Source organism: Rutidosis leptorrhynchoides, chromosome 1 (genome assembly GCF_046630445.1).
Source record: "Rutidosis leptorrhynchoides isolate AG116_Rl617_1_P2 chromosome 1, CSIRO_AGI_Rlap_v1, whole genome shotgun sequence".
Taxonomy (NCBI): domain Eukaryota; kingdom Viridiplantae; phylum Streptophyta; class Magnoliopsida; order Asterales; family Asteraceae; genus Rutidosis; species Rutidosis leptorrhynchoides.
This window is the reverse complement of record NC_092333.1, coordinates 637,324,047-637,334,636: the sequence shown is the minus strand read 5'-3', so window position 1 is coordinate 637,334,636 and position 10,590 is coordinate 637,324,047.

Sequence of the window (10,590 nt, the reverse complement as noted above, 5' to 3'; positions counted from 1 at the left end):
TTTAGTGTTAGTAATGGGATAAATAATATTTTAGAATATAGGTATAAAATGGGAGGGTTCGATTTGTATTTTAATGAAAGTTAGGGAGTTGGGTGTGTGAAAAATGAAATAGTAAATAGTGATATTCATAACTAATAAGACAAATTTTGTAATAGTAATAGTAATAGTAATAGTAATAGTAATACAAATATAAATAGTAAGATGAATATTTTTTTTTACTTTTTTTTTTTTTTTGAGATCGATAGAGGTACGTATTACAGACATACAAATTGTGCTTATAATATATGTGTGTACGCATTCAAATTGACATGGAAAATGACTTATTTAATAGATAAAGATATATTTTACTGGAAAATAACAGTCTCAACTCTCATGTCAACTTGGACTGGGTCAAGAAAATAAAAATATAATATACTCTTAAAACATTTAAACGATATCACGCTACAAAATCACATATAATAATAATCTACTTTTTTAATTGGTTTATTTATTTATCATTTTTATTGACTATTGACTATACATATCCTTTTTAATTTTTTCCCAAACGAAAACATATATAAAAAAGGCAACTTTCATAAAAAAGATATAACTTAAACGAAACAATACAAAGACAAACATACACATCACAACACAACCAAGACTAATTAAACAAACTATACGTATCAATTAATAGCTCACAACAAATGAAGAGATGTTTACTTATTTCCGATGGTTTTCACAGATTCCGATATGTTTGTAATTTCCAAAGACCATCGTGAACGTCAGTTATGGTATAATCATGTCGCTACAATGGTTTCTTTTGCATAGTTTCCTAGGTCATTGTTTAATTTTCCTTGTCAATTGTAATTCCACCAAAAGTGGTGGGTTTGATTGTTTAGGTTAGTTCATTTTGTTTATGTGGTATGTTGCAGTTACTGATTTATGCTTGATTCAGATTGTTGTTGTATCGGTTGTACTTGTTAATTTTCAGATCTTGTTATTTAATTACTCGTATAATTTTTTAAGAAAAAGCACATGATATGATTCCATATTTTAAAGTACAACTAGCATGATCAATGCCACTATGCTAGTATAGTCCTAAAATGACGCTTCTTCATAATATTTTTAAATGTATAAATTGAAATGAATCAATTATAAAAGTTATAAATTTTTTATAATTGGATTCATTTCAATTTAGGTATAGAAAGTAAAGCATGGGTCTTCAAAATTTAACGAATGTGGGGCGTTACTTATTGGTGGGTTTGATTAAATAGTTTATTCATCCCACCAAACCAACATCTTTTAATCCCATATGGCAAAATGTAACGTCGATAAACACAGTGTCAGATCTGACGCCGACGAGGCGTTAGGCCATGACTGAAAAAAATTAGGGCGTTTGATTTGTTTTAGCCAATAAAACATATCTTTAGATTCTATTAAATTCTTAAAATAATACATTATAAAAAAGCTTTTTCCTTTTTAAAAAAAATCAAAATAGAAAAAAAATTAGAAGCTATGTTGATGATGTAATAATACTAATTAATTATTGATTAAATTGATTAAATATAAACAAAGCCCACGCGTTAAAAAGAACATATAAAAAAACTGGTTTGACTCATTTTAATGAAAGTTACTATAATTTGTAAATTTACCAAGTAATATCATATTATTATTATTATTATTATTATTATTATTATTATTATTATTATTATTATTATTATTATTATTATTATTATTTTATTATTATCATCTAATACACAAAACAGGTGAATAGTAATCAGGGGTATTTTCGTCAACTCACCTTTTTTTTTTTTTTTTTTTTTAATTTTAACTAACTTTCATTACACCAATAAAGCCCCCTACATTTTAAATTCAAAATGACCCCCCAAATAGGGAGGTAAACTGTCAAATAACCATTTTCACAAGAAATCTTAAATAAGCTCCACCGTTAAACTCAACATAAGAAATCATATCTTCTCGCTCGCAACGAGTTAAATTTTTCCGGCACCATCGTTAAACTCGAAATAATTTTAGGAACATAATATCGCTAACTATACGCAAAACGGACGCTTTTTAAAAAACGCTAAATATTTGAGGTACTTTTCATACATGTTGATTTTGCGTTAAATTTTTAAAAGTCAAAAATTTCATAGCGAAACGCGGAGATGCACATATATTGTTAATTTAAAATAACATTTAAATCTTTAGTGAGTTATACCTTTTAGTTCAACTCGAGTTGCGCTTCAACAACATCATCGTTAGCCACGAAATAATTTTACAAACTAAACGCAATAAGATACATTGAAAACCGAACTACCGGAGCGAAGCGACGGTTCGAAAACTAGTTATAATTATTTTCAAAGTTGTACGGAGTAACAACTAATAGTATTTGTTTTGAATTATTCAACAAGTAATATTATCGTCAATTTGTTTTATTTTTCACTTATAGATATATACTCTCTATGTTGTCAAATTCAAATTACCAGATTTCACATGTTATTGAACAAAATTGAATTTACTTGTCTTTTTTTTTTTTATGTTACATATTTTTATATAAACTAACCCGTGAATTCACGGGTCTTACATATTATATTATTATTATTATTCAAATATGGATTTTCTTTAAGGGAGGGATTAATTACGTTACATATGTATACGAAATATATGTCTCAATAAGATGTTGTAATTTAGGCTTTTATGAAAAGAAAAATAGTAATTGTGATGAAAATTTGAAGAAGGTCGTGGGAGAATAAATGTAGTTCATTTATTCTGACCAAGTTAAGTATATCAATATGTTTGTAAAAACAACAATAAGTTTCTTGATCGGATTCTGTGGTTCCACGGGTCATTAAACTAATAGTATTTACGTTCACTTAATTCCTAAAACATGTAATTAAACTGTTTCGTTTAGTGGTAGGATCAAGAGGGAAGTAACCAATCGGGGGGAAGCGGGAGGAAGCAAAAACTTTTTTTTTTTTTAGTTTTTTGAAAAAACTGTGTTCACGAACATTATAGATGAGATGAAAATATGAACATTTAGTAGAGACACTTTGTGATAAATGTTTTTATTTTGGCGGGAAAACGCTCGAAGAAGTAAGATATAACAATTATCGTGTTTTTCGAGCGTATGTTGAGGTTTTAGCTATTGGGGTTTAGATATTAGGGTTTATAGGGTTTAGATATTAGGGTTTAGAAATTTAGGGTTTAGGGTTTAGATTTAGGGTTTAGATTTAGGATTTAGATTGAGTTTTTAACACGAACGGTTTAGAGTTTAGGGTTTAGGGTTTAGGGTTTAGGGTTTGGTGTTTTGGGTTTATGGAATAAACCCAAAACACCAAACTCTAAACCCTAAACCCTAAACCCTAAACTCTAAATCGGGCTAAATTTTACTTCACAAAACATGAAAAAAAAAACGTTCATATTTTTCACGAACAATATTATTTTGAATGTTATTTTTGTCGATCGTTTTTCCGCCTAAATAATACGGAGTAACTGTGATGCCCCGTACAAAACCATCGTGTACGAATCATCAACAACAGATCATTACAAGGTTAAGTACTATATGCTGTAATAAAAGAAGTTGCATTCACGATAGAAAGATGACGTCATAATCGACATCAAATGTTTTACACCAACAGTATGCTTCTACGAATAGCAATCATGAATAAATGTATGTGACCCTTAGGTCGTTACAAAACATAGTTTCAAATGTATTAAAGTTTGAATGCAAGATAAACAGTTCATGCGGTGGTAACACTAGAGCAGCGGGTGTCTACGGCAAGACTAGTACACAGCGGAAGCAAATAACCTTAAGCACCTGAGAAAAACATGCTTAAAAACGTCAACACAAAGGTTGGTGAGCTATAGTTTAAGTATAACAGTATGTAAGGTAGGCCACGAGATTTCAGTGCTACAAAGAGCGTTTCAAAACAGTATGATAAAGTATATGTTAACCGTGAGCACTTGGTAACTAACTTAACGTTTATACCCCCTGAAAGTACACTTGGCAAGTGCGTATGTTTACGAAGTATTAAACACTCGTTAAATGCTAGCACTACTAACCCGAGTGGGGATGTCAAACCCTATGGATCCATATCTAAGATTCGCGTTCACCGGTTCAAAAACCAATTACTAAACGTTACCAAGCTAAAGGGAATGTTTCTGCCGTTGTATAACCCACACATATATAAGTTTAAGTACTCGTGCCTAGCATGTAAAACATAAAATCCGCATGCATTCTCAGTTCCCAAAATAAGTTAAAGTAAAAAGGGAATGCTATAACTCACAATGATAAAGTAGCGGTAAAGTATGACTCGGAAAGTAAGCAAGTAATGAACGTTGTCGAAACGGGTCCTCAACCTAAGTCAAATAGTACTAAGTCAGTAAATAGTCCGAATAGGTTTAAAAGTATGTAAATAAGGTCTTAAAGGTCATCATCATTCATCATCAAACAAAAGGTGTAAAGTAAGTTTCGTTCATGAAAGTAGTTTAAAACAAAGGCTGAGTTCGGTCAGTCACCACGGCCTCTATACCTACTGAAATGTGATGACCCGGAAAATTTTTGACCAAATTTAAACTTAATCTTTGTATGATTAACATTTCCGACACGATAAGCAAAGTCTGTAAAACTGAATCTCAAAATTTTTGAACTATTCAAATACCTTTCGGCTGTTCTCGACGATTCGCGAACAATTATATGTATATAGATACATATATATATACTATAACTTGAAAACATAACAATGTATTAATTGTTTAATACCGTACATTAAACTGATTGGTTTAAATATTTATTTGAATATATATGATAAGTTGGAATATTAATTGTATGAATAACTTGCGACGTATATTTAAAACGTGTTTATGAATGTTGAAAATATATATTAACTTGGTCGTAAAACGATTTATTATTATATATATATTAACAAATAGCGAATAATTTATAGAAGTAAATGATCAAAATACTCGAAAGTTTAAGATATACTTTTAGTGGTATAGTTTAGGGATAATTTAAGGCTATATTTTGACAAAGGTACGTGACACGAAATGTAAAATACAAGTTTTCTCAGCGTACGAAAGGACATTTGAAAAACCGAAACCGGGACATAAGTCGAGTGATGACGTACGACTTATCGGAACAAAAATTACAAGTCAACTATGCATGTGAATTTAATATAATATATAATTAATTATATAAATTAAATATATTATATATATTATATAAAATTATGTCGACAAACAAAAAGTTAAAAGTTTGTGAGCTGGATCAGAGGGCCATGCGATCGCATGGCCTTGAAGCACAAATCCCATGCGATCGCATGGGGTACTTTTTCAGAAAAGGTTCTATAAATTGCTTAGTTTTCACACTCTTTCTCTAAATCATATATTACAATGTATTTATTTTATTTTTTATTATTATTATTATTATTATTATTATTATTATTATTATTATTATTATTATTATTATTATTATTATTATTATTATTATTATTATTATTATTATTTAGATTAATATTATTATTAATCTTATTATTATTAATATTATTAATTAGTATTATACATAAAATACTACGACGAGGTTATGAGCGTGTCACTTTCAAAATGGTTTTCAAGCGGGATAGAGCTAAGGAAATTATGGGTTATTGCCAAGGAGGTTATGGGTAATGTTCGGGGGTATATTTGTGAATCAAACCTAGTGTTTATCATCTCCGTTACGTCTACCTACTTTCTACAATATTGAATCTCAATATTAATACGTAAGCATTTATATTTTATATTTTATAAATTAATAGTGTATACATACTAGTGCTCGAGTGTATATATTTATACATGCTTGTATGCTAAATTTTGTCGTTAAACAGTTTATAATAAATCACGAATTAAATACATATATTACGGGTAAAAGGTATATGATATACATGTTTTCGGAAAACTGGCGAAAAGTCAATAACTTTTCATTTAGATATCGAATAGTTTCGAGGAACGAATCAAAAGATATGGTCAACTGAATTATAATTGACATTAATTGGAATTGCTTTTTGAATCTGCAATTAATACTTAAACAACTTGTTTACGAGATTGATAAAATGGATTTTTGAATATTACCAACCGAGCAAATGAATCCTTATATAAGGTACGTCTCGTTTGTTGAACTATTGTCAAAATTGACTTTTTGAAACAACTTTGAATAACTTTTGTATGTCAATTTCGAGCATTAGGATTGGATACACTATGACCTGGCCTAGCTTGATAGACATTTATTGACCAACATATGTTCTCTAGGTTGAGATCTACGATTATTTGGTAATCCGAGTTTCGATCACATTTTGGTGAACGACTTTATATGCTGCTAAGGTGAGTTTCATTTGCTCTCTTTTTAAATGCTTTTGCAATATATATTTTTGGGCTGAGAATACATGCACTTTATTTTAAACAATGGACACAAGTACATACTAAATTCTATACTGAGTTTGAACTGAAAATCCCTTAGCTTTGGTAACTAGTAACTGCCGGTTATAAGAACTGGTGGGCGCGAGTAGTAGTATATGGATCCATAGGGCTTGATATCCCCGTCCGAGCTAGAGCGCTAGCCTTTTAACGGACGTATGCTATTTGAGAAGCGTACACGTTGGTTTGCGTGTATTATTAAGATGATTATACAAAGGGTATAAATTATATATACGTTAAAGTTTAGTTACCAGGGTGCTCAATTTCGTAGAATATTTTGATAAACGTTTCTGGATGAAACAACTAAAATCTTGTGATCCACCTTTATATACAGATTATATGAAACATTAAAACTATGAACTCACCAACCTTTGTGTTGACACTTGTTAGCATGTTTATTCTCAGGTTCCCTAGAAGTCTTCCGCTGTTTGCTTATATGATAGACAAGCTATGTGCATAGAGTCTTATATGACATATTTTTCAAGGAAACGTTGCATTCACCAAATCATCACCATGTATCTTATTTTTACTGCATTGTTAACGGAAGTACTATTGTAAACTATTATTTACGGTGATTGTCTATATGTAGAAATCATCAGATGTCGAAAACCTTTGATTTAAATATTCATTTATGGTGTGCCTTTTCAAAAGAATGCAATGTTTACAAAACGTATCATATAGAGGTCAAATACCTCGCAATGAAATCAATGAATGACGTGTTCGTCCATATGGATTTGGAGCGATCGTCACAGTTGGTATCAGAGCGTTGGTCCTAGCGAACCAGGTCTTGCATGAATGTGTCTAACTGATAGTTGTTAAGATGCATTAGTAAGTCTGGACTTCGACCGTGTCTGCATGTTAAAAGTTTTGCTTATCATTTCTTGTCGGAAATTACATGCTTATCATTCTTAAGTCTAGATACGTTTTCCTGCATTTATTGCATAAATAGTGTATAGACAAAAATTCATATCTTAGCGTATCTGTTACTGTAAACTTTTCCTGATATCTTCCGAAAATTTCTCCGTGATTTATGGAATTTGGTATTATATATACATTTGTAAATTATGTATTGAAGAATACCAAACTAAATTCTATAATCTAATTCATATCAAAAATTATCTCCCTAATTATACAAGATGGATCCCGTATCTAGTTCAAACTCTGAAAGCTATTCCGATATGGATATTCACCTGAATTCCGAAGACAGTGTAACCGGAATGGATCAACCAATTAGCCATCATGTAACAACCCAACCCGTTAACCAACCAATAACGCAGAGAAAAAAAAATATTTTGCTGGTACAGCACATGGCGCGGCGCGCCATATGGCCGCGCGGCGCGCCAAATTGGCCTGTCCAAAAAGTCATGAAATGCGAAAATGTTTGACCACTTCCCGACGTATTTAGACAAAACGCTTTTAACCATACATTAATATATGTAGAACTAACACGTTCCATTAATAAAATTAGTTTTACGAAGACCGGGCCCACATTGGCCGTTTTACGACTTTCGTACGAAAATACAAGTTTTCAACCACATGATTTGTAATACAAAATTAAGGTCGAGCATGGCGATTGGGGATACGCTACCCAATCCTAATCAATCCAAAAGCAAGCCTTCTAAAGCAACTACGCGAGTCCATTAGTCCCCGCTTACCCAAGCCTCCGCATCCATGCAATCTATAAAAAAAGTCAACAACGAGAGGGTAAGCTAACGCTTAGTGAGTGAAAATATACTACATACATATATATGTATAAAATGGACACGCCACAATAATAATCAAATAGCGCATACCGAAGCATCCAAGTATAAGGCAAGCTAAACCTAGCATACCGTACGTTCACTAAGCACAAGCTAACAACACCAACAATATAGTAAGTTCGCAAACAACGTTACGAACAATGCCAATAAGCTACAGCCAGAAGGTTAGCTACATCACGTCAATACAACATTATACGTACACAATATATATATAACAACGCGTAAAACTCCCAAGGTTAACCATAACGCTATGGTGCTACCGGATCGTGGTTCACACCATACGCAATTGAGTCATACTCTTTTATAGTGCTACCGGCTCGTGGTTCACACTCGATGCTACCGGCTCGTGGTTCACATCAATTATTTTATAGTGCTACCGGCTCGTGGTTCACACTCGATGCTACCGGCTCGTGGTTCACATCAATTATTTTATAGTGCTACCGGCTCGTGGTTCACACTCGATGCTACCGGCTCGTGGTTCACATCAATTATTTTATAGTGCTACCGGCTCGTGGTTCACACTCGATGCTACCGGCTCGTGGTTCACATCAATTATTTTATAGTGCTACCGGCTCGTGGTTCACACTCGATGCTACCGGCTCGATGGTTCATACCATAACATTCACAAATAAATACGCCATATACACATACGTATAATTATTCCACTCACAATACTACCCTTCGCCATTGGGGTTATATCTAAGTCCGCATCACAATATTAACCCTTCGCCATTGGGGTTATATAATCCACATCATACCGCGTGTGATAATGTACACACAAATTGTGTACCCAGCCAAAGGTGGCCAACTAAAACTCACAACCGTGCCAATTGGACCTATACACAAGTCCATCAAATCCACCTATATGTGAAGTGAGCTCTATAACCAAGAAACACTTCAACCCGACCCGCACCCATCCTACACATACATATGCACATAGGATATTAACACTCACCTTGTCGCCTTGATGAATGCTTCTAAATAAACCGCCACGCGCCAATGGAAAGTACCTATTCCATTATCACAAATACAATAACACGATTAGGGTTGACTTACAAACCAACCCATATGACACTTAGTGCAATTTCGACCCAAATGCACTTCCAAGTACAAACCGCGCCCAAAATTAACCAATAATCACTAACACAAGTGAAAATGGTCTTAATACGCTAATTAAACCCGATCATAGGTGTTAAACACCTATCTTGCCCAAAAAGACACTTAAACCCTAATTTGACCCATAAGAAGTCAATATCACTCCATTAGCAAGTTTTGACACCAAAACATATTTAACTTGGTTCTATGCTTCAACTTAATCCATTTTAAGTTTATAAAACTTATTAAATCGACAATTGGGTCATAACCGTCACCAAACCCTAATTTTGACCCATAGTCAAAATTAGTCAACCAAATAACCTTAAATGGGTTTCAATACTTCCATAATCACTAACTTAAGTGATTAAACTCAATTTCAAGTCCTAAACATGGCCAATTAGTTTACCAACCCAAAATCCACCAACACTAACAATAAACCCAATTACTAGCTTCACTAAACCCATTTCATCACCTAAAAGGGTTTTACCACAAACTAACTCAAAACCCTAACTTGAATATCAAATCAAATAGATGAAATTCGGAGTTTGAGCTTACCAATACCACCACAACGTAGCTAGGAACGAAAGGAACAACTTTAGAACCCGAGCTTTTGATCCAAACGGCCTCCTTCTTCTCCAAAACCCCAAATCTCTCTCTAGAATCTCTCTCTCTCTCTAGATAGTTGGGAGTGATGAATGGATGTGAAAATGATCCAAAACTGATCCAAACCAGCTAATATGGCTCACAAATCCGGCCCCAAGTGAAATTACCCAAATACCCTTCATTTAAACCTTTTAAAAAGGCTGAAAATTGCCTCAGCAGCAATCGGCGCGCCGCGCCAGAAGGTGGAGCGCCACTCCAATTAACTGGAAATTGTGGTCGAGCCTAAAACAGGTTTCAGCAACTTGTTTTGGCCATAACTTTTCGACCGTAACTCCGTTTTCGATGAATCAAATATCGTTAGAAACGTAATAAGATATTCTATCCAATGGTAAGGCTTTGAAACATCAACTCAAGCTTTATTTAGGTTTGAAAAGGTACGTACACACCTTGTACCTCAAACAACGTCCAGTATTCTTCGACGGTCGAGCAAGCAACACCTACATGCTGTGCACACTCCATTCTCACATCGTACATCTTAAATACATTATGTACAATAAATATTTGGGTCTTACAACTCTCCCCCACTTAGAATCGATCACGTCCTCGTGATCTTCTCCACTTAACCAATCCGGACCTACTCAACGATCCTCAATCATAAGTCCAATACGAATTTTCCTAGATAATTCTTCCCAATGAATCACCTTTA